This window comes from Pseudophryne corroboree, chromosome 8 (genome assembly GCF_028390025.1).
Source record: "Pseudophryne corroboree isolate aPseCor3 chromosome 8, aPseCor3.hap2, whole genome shotgun sequence".
Classification (NCBI taxonomy): Eukaryota; Metazoa; Chordata; class Amphibia; order Anura; family Myobatrachidae; genus Pseudophryne; species Pseudophryne corroboree.
In genome coordinates, this window is record NC_086451.1 from 168817739 (window position 1) to 168825051 (window position 7313).

General features: G+C 47.4%; 1 non-coding gene across 1 annotated transcript; it reads right to left on the bottom strand.

The window, feature by feature from the left end:
* Positions 1-227: 227 nt before the first annotated feature.
* On the bottom strand, positions 228-399 carry LOC134951825 (U1 spliceosomal RNA). The gene has a single exon (XR_010184493.1). It is a non-coding gene; the product is annotated as a U1 spliceosomal RNA (small nuclear RNA).
* Between the last annotated feature and the right edge of the window lie 6914 nt (positions 400-7313).

Consider the following 7313-nt stretch of genomic DNA (forward strand, 5'->3'; position numbering starts at 1 on the left):
CAGCTCCAGAGCTGCTCTGTAAGGCAAATAAAAGGGTGTGGGCCCTGCAACACCACCTGTAGTTCGCATTGTGCGTTGGAAGGCACAAAGTAAGCAGACGGGAGAAGTCAGGATAGTGCGCAAGGGCATAGAAGGGAGGGGCTCAAGAAAAGAGAAGTGGAAACAGACAGCAAACTAGGCTGGAGAGAGACCTGAGACAATGAGATCTAAATTATACAAGAGCCAACCAGGGGAAAGCACAAATGCAGTCCCCCCCCCCCTCCCTACCACAAATTATGCAGTCGAGATTCCCACATTTGGGGAAATCACAGAGGTCAGCATACCCAGAATGCAATGAATGAACCTCACCCTGGGAAAACAATCTTCATGACCATGGTATCACCTAAGCAAAATAAGTATGATTTGAGATAGGGCTGGGGAGGGCCGCTGCTCAGGCACACCTCCGTCAAGTAAAGGAGATTCAACTGAGGCAGCACAAGGGAACTCTCATCTGGGGACAACAACTGCAGGGAGAACACATTTTCAGATGAATGTGTGAGGGCAGAAGGCTGCCTAATACTGAAGCACCCCCCAAACAACAAACCAAATGCAACAACTAGTGCAAGCATTCCTGGGGGAAGGCCTGCAGCAGATGGATTCGCATATGGTGATGTCATCCAAGCAATGGGTATAGTTGGCTGCAACCCTCGTCTGCATATGAAAAGAGAAAATGGTCACGCAGGGCATGGCGGCCTTTGTGGGGTTGCGCTTGGATGACCCCTAGATCGCTTTATACACCCCCATCAGTGTGGGGCTCATGTTGGCCATGCCCCAGCCCCTGAAGCATTCAAGCTGATTTCTTGCAGCAGCTGGACCCAGTAACAGCTCCAGAGTTGCTCTACAAGACAAGTAAAAGGGTGTGAGCCATGCAGCACCACCTGTAGTTTGCATACACACATATATAGGACAGCATCTCTTATATGCCTCAGGGGCAATAAAATAGTATCCTTATCTAGGGTATCCGTCCATGCCGCTACAGCACTACACACCCAGGCCGACGCAATTGCCGGTCTGAGTAAGGTACCTGAATGTGTATAAATGGACTTCAGGGTAATCTCCTGTTTGCGGTCAGCAGACTCTTTGAGGGTAGCCGTATCCTGGGACGGGAGGGCTAACTTCTTGGATAAGCGTGTTAATGCTTTGTCCACCCAAGGGGAGGATTCCCATCGTAACCTATCCGTTGATGGGAAAGGATACGCCATAAGAATCCTTTTGGAAATCTGCAGGAGATTCCCAAGCTTTTTCACATAACTCGTTCAGCTCGTGTGAGGGGAAAAAGGTTACCTCAGGCTTCTTTCCCTTGTACATATGTACCCTCTTGTCAGGGATAGGGGGCTCCTCTGTGATGTGCAAAACATCTTTTATTGCCATAATCATATATCAAATGTATTTTGCCAATTTTGGCTGTAACTTTGCATCATCGTAATCGACACTGGAGTCAGAATCCGTGTCGGTATCTGTGTCAACAATCTGGATAGTGGGCACTTATGAGACCCTGACAGTCCCTACGACATAGGATCAGGCATGGGTTGAGACCCTGACTGTCCCAAAGCTTCAGCCTTGTCTAATCTTTTGTGCAATGAGTTTACACTAGCATTTAAAACATTCCACATATCCATCCAATCAGGTGTCGGCGGAGACACCACATTCATTTGCTCCCGCTCCTCTCTAATATAGCCTTCTTCCTCAGACATGTCGACACACGCGTACCGACACACCACACACACAGGGAATGCTTTTACTGAAGACATTTCCCCCACAAGGCCCTTTGGCAGAGCTGGCCCTAACCAATATGATGCCCTAGGCAAGATTTTGCCTGGTGCCCCCTAGCACCACCGCTGGTTCCGCCTCTGACCTTGCACCTCTTTCCCAGCACCATCAACCCTCACCCATAACAGTACTTATTTTGGTGTTTGTACCCCCTATATTTTAAACAGGAACAGTTCGCACATTTGGCGCACAGTCCAAAAAGGGGTGTGTTTTTGCTGGCAATGGGCATGTCCACACAATAGTACCCCCAATTAAAATTCCGCCACACAGTACTGCAATTTTATTCACATTTGATCACACGATAGTGTCCATAATTCACATTACATCCCACAGTAGTATCACTTTACCTTATAAACGTTACTTCTCACAGTAGTGCTCCTTATTCACATTACATCACACTGAATTGCTCCTTATTTACATTACACCACACCCTATTGCTCTTTATTCACATTAGACGACACAGTAAATGCCCTTTCTATACGCAACGCTACATATTAGAGCACCTTATACACATAATGCCACACATTAGTAATGCATTTATACACAATTCCACACAGTAATGCCCCTTACACATATGAGACACATCATTAATGTCCTTATAAACATAATGCGTCTTACACATTATGACAACCTTTATTAATGCCCTTTTACACATAATGGCCCTCATTCCGAGTTGTTAGCTCGCAAGCTGCTTTTAGCAGCATTGCACATGTTAAGCCGCCGCCTACTGGGAGTGAATCTTAGCTTATCAAAATTGCGAACGAAAGATTAGCAGAATTGCGAATAGACACTTCTTAGCAGTTTCTGAGTAGCTCCAGACTTACTCGACAACTGTGATCAGTTCAGTCAGTTTCGTTCCTGGTTTGACGTCACAAACACACCCAGCGTTCGCCCAGACACTCCCCCGTTTCTTCAGACACTCCCGCGTTTTACCCAGAAACGGCAGCGTTTTTTCACACACACCCATAAAACGGCCAGTTTCCGCCCAGAAACACCCACTTCCTGTCAATCACACTACGATCAGCAGAACAAAGAAAAAACCTCGTAATGCCGTGAGTAAAATACCTAACTGCATAGCAAATTTACTTTGCGCAGTCGCAGAGCGAACATTGCGCATGCGCAATTAGCTGAAAATCGCTGCGATGCGAAGAAAATTACAGAGCGAACAACTTGGAATGACCACCCTTGCGCATGCGCAATTAGCGGAAAATCGCTGCGATGCGAAGAAAATTACCGAGCGAACAACTCGGAATGACCACCAATGTCCCTTACACATATGCCGCACATTATTAATGCCCTTATACACATAATGACACACATAGTGCCCCTTACACATATGTTGCACATTATTAATGCATTTTTACATGACACACATAATGCTCCTTACTCATATTCCGAACACTACTGCACAATCAACCCACTCACATGCACACAGCACTCACACTGCCACTAACACTGTGACCTCTGCCTCTGCTTGGATACAGATGTGTCCTCATAAATCTTGCCTCAATGCTAACGTTGGGGCACCTTTTTTTTATTAAAATGCATCTTATTTGCATTGCTATGTTGTTAGGATGCACACGCAGCTTCTGCTGATTAAAATAATATGCAGCACGCCTATATACTGTGTGAGACTGTGGCTGTATCTGCATATGAAATGCTACACACAGAATATAGGCATGCCGCATATCATTTTAATCAGCAGAAGTTGCTGATGCCCCTAGGCATATCAAATGCCCTAGGCAATTGCCTAGTTTGCCTATGCCTATGGCCGGCTCTGCCCTTTGGAGAGACAGAGAGAGAGTATGCCTGCACATACCCCAGCGCTATATAACCCAGGAATAGCACAGTAACTTAATTTTGCACAGTAGCGCTGCTGTATGTAATTTGCGCCAAATTATGTGCCCCCCCCTCTCTTTTCAACCCTCTTGTCTACCGTGGTATAAGCAGGGGAGAGTCCGGGGAGCTTCCTCAGCGGTGCTGTGGAGAAAAAATGGCGCTGGTGAGTGCTGAGGGAGAAGCCCCGCCCCCTCGGCGGCGGGCTTCTGTCCCGCTTAAACTGTACAATTGGCGGGGGCTCATACATATATACAGTGCCCAGCTGTATATATGTTATATTTCTGCCAAAAACAGGTTTATATTGCAGCCCAGGGCGCCCCCCCTGCGCCCTGCACCCTTACAGTGACCGGAGTATGTGAGGTGTATGGGAGCAATGGCGCACAGCTGCAGTGCTGTGCGTTACCTCAATGAAGATCATGAAGTCCTCTGCCGCCTCTGAAGTCTTCTTTTCTTCTCATACTCACCCGGCTTCTATCTTCCGGCTCTGCGAGGGGGACGGCGGCGCGGCTCTGGGACGGACGGCGAGGGTGAGATCCTGCGTACCAATCCCTTTGGAGCTAATCCCTTTGGAGCTAATGGTGTCCAGTAGCTTAAGAAGCAGGACCTTGCAACTCGGAGAGTAGGGCTGCTTCTCTCCCCTCAGTCCCTCGATGCAGGGAGTCTGTTGCCAGCAGTGCTCCCTGAAAATTAAAAACCTAACAAAATACTTTCTGTCAGAAAGCTCAGGAGAGCTCCTGAAAAGCACCCAGTCTCCACTTGGCACAGTATCAAACTGAGGTATGGAGGAGGGGCATAGAGGGAGGAGCCAGTGCACACCCAGAACTAAAGTCTTTCTTAAAGTGCCCATGTCTCCTGCGGAGCCGTCTATCCCCATGGTCCTTACGGAGTCCCCAGCATCCTCTAGGACGTTAGAGAAAATAGGATTTTAATACCTACAGGTAAATCCTTTTCTCTTATTCCGTAGAGGATGCTGGGCACCCGTCCCAGTGCGTACTGTGTCTGCAGTTATTAAATGGCCCTTAACTCCAGAACATTTATGTGGAGACAACTTTCCCGACTTGACCATCTTCCTTGGACGTTTTCCCCCTGTGTGACTGCTCCCCAGCATCGGAGGGTTGCATCCATGGTCCCTAGGATCCAGTCCTGAATCCCGAACCTTCGCCCCTCTAGGAGGTGAGAACTGTGCACCCACCAATGGAGTGAGATTCTGGTCTTGGAAGACAGGATTATCCTCCGGTGCGTGTGTAGGTGGGATCCGGACCACTTGTCCAACAGGTCCAACTGAAAAACTCTGGCATGGAACCAGCCAAACTGAATGGGCTCGTAGGCCGCAACCATCTTCCCCAGCAACCAAATGCATTGATGGATTAACACTCTTGCTGGTTTCAGAATTTGTTTGACCAGACTCTGGATCTCCAGAGCCTTTCCACTGGAAGAAAACCTCTTCTGTGTCCAGTATCACTCCCAAAAACAACAACCGCGTCATTGGGACCAACTGCGATTTTGGCAAGTTTAGGAGCCAACTATGTTGTTGAAGAACTGTCAGGGAGAGTGCAATGTTTTGCACTAACTGGTCCCTGGATTTCGCCTTTATCAAAAGATCATCCAAGTACGGGATAATTGTTACTCCTTGCTTGCGATCACCCTGGTGAAAATCCTCGGAGCCGTGGACAGACCAAACGGCAATGTCTGAAATTGGTAATGACAATACTGAATTGCAAACCTCAGGTAGCTTGATGCAGAGGCTAAATGGGAACATGTAAGTAGGCATCCTTTATGTCTACCAAAACCATGAAATCTCCTTCCTCTGGACTGGAGATCACTGCACTGAGAGATTCCATCTTGAAATTTAATTTCCTTAGGTAGAAATTGAGGGATTTCAGATTGGTCTGACTGAGCTGTCCGGCTTAGGGACCACGAAGAGGCTTGAATAAAAACCTTCTCCCTGCTGACTAAAGCCGATTTGAACAATCGGTGAGGGGGAACGTCTTGAAACCCCAGTTTGTACCCTTGGGACACTATTTGTAAAACACACGAGTCCATGTCCGAATGAATCCAGAACTGACTGAAGAAGAGTTTTAGACGTGCCCCCACTGGTGCGGGCTCCTGCAAGAGAGCCCCAGCGTCATGCGGTGGATTTGGCAGAAGCAGAGGATGATCTCTGCTCCTGCGATCTTGAAGAGGATGCAGACCTCTTCCCTCTTCTCCTTCCTCTACCTGTAAAGAAAGGGGAATCTTAACTTCTTGCATATCTATTGGGCCGAAATGACTGCATCAGATAATGATGCGTCTTCATCCGTTGGGAGGGAACATAGGGCAAGAAGGTTAACTTACCTGCGGGAGCTGCCGAGATCAAATTAACTAGGCAGTCACCAAACAACGCTTCACCTTCATAGGGAAGAGACTCCCTTTCTTCTTGGAGTCAGCATCAGCATTCTCTTGGTGAATCCACAATGCCCTCCTATCCGAGACTGCCATGAAATTGGCCCGTGAACTCAAGAGTCCTATATCCCTTGCAGTCTCACGTAAGTATGCTGCAGTGTCCTTGATATGATACAACGTAAGGAGTATCCCATCTCTCCAAGGTATCTTTATCGGATGACAAGGTATTCGACCAATTCTTGAATACTACTACTCACCCATGCACATGTAATGGCAGGTCTAAGTAATGTACCCTTGGTTACATAACTAGAAATAATGTAGCTTCCTGCATACGATCCGCTGAATTTGTGACAGGGCCCCGTGCAGAACAGGGGGTGACTCCCACTTTATTCTGTCCGCGGCGGGAAATGAATAAACAACCAGAATCCTTTTGGGGATTTGAAACCATCTTGTCGAGCTGGCCCAGACTTTCTCAAACAGAGATGGAGGAACGTTACATCAGCTTTCATTATATATCTATATATACACATACATATAGACCCCTTTGTCAGGAACAGCAGGGTCTTCAGTGATTTTAATATGTCCTTAATATCCACAATCATGTACTGAATGCTCCTTGCCAATATTGGATCTAACCAGGAAACATTATGGTCGACATAGGAATCAGTATCCGTGTCAGTATCAGTGTGTAGTAACTGGGCAAAATAACATTTTTGCGACCCCGCGGGGCCTGAGGGAAAAGAAACATAGCCATGAACATCACATCTATTCTCTACGTCTGTGTCTGGGACACAGATTTATCCAACCTTACTCTGATATTACTGAAACTTTTACCCAGTCAGTTATTGGTGGTGCCAACAGGGCCACCATCATATGTCTGCATTCCTAATATAGTTTCCTCTTGGGAAAAACATTCAGCCACCGACATGTTGACACACATGTACCAAGTACCCACAGACACATCGGCTTATGGGGGACAGACCGTCAGTAAATCTGTCAGAGGGACACAGAGGATTTTTCAGCTCACAATCCAGCGCCAAAAGTACACAGTCTGGGAAATAATAAACTCTATAGTGATAGACTTGTAATGCTCTAAAGATGTTCTGGTGAGGTGAGGAAGAAGCCCCGCTACTGTAATGGCGCGTATCTGTCCCGCTCAGAAATAATTAATTACGCTAGCGGGGTAAGGACAGTGCCCAGGCACTAATGTCCACTTTTTCCAGCCTTTTGTGAGGAATTTATGCTGCCCAGGGTGCCCCCCCCCTGTGCCCTGCACCCCGCAG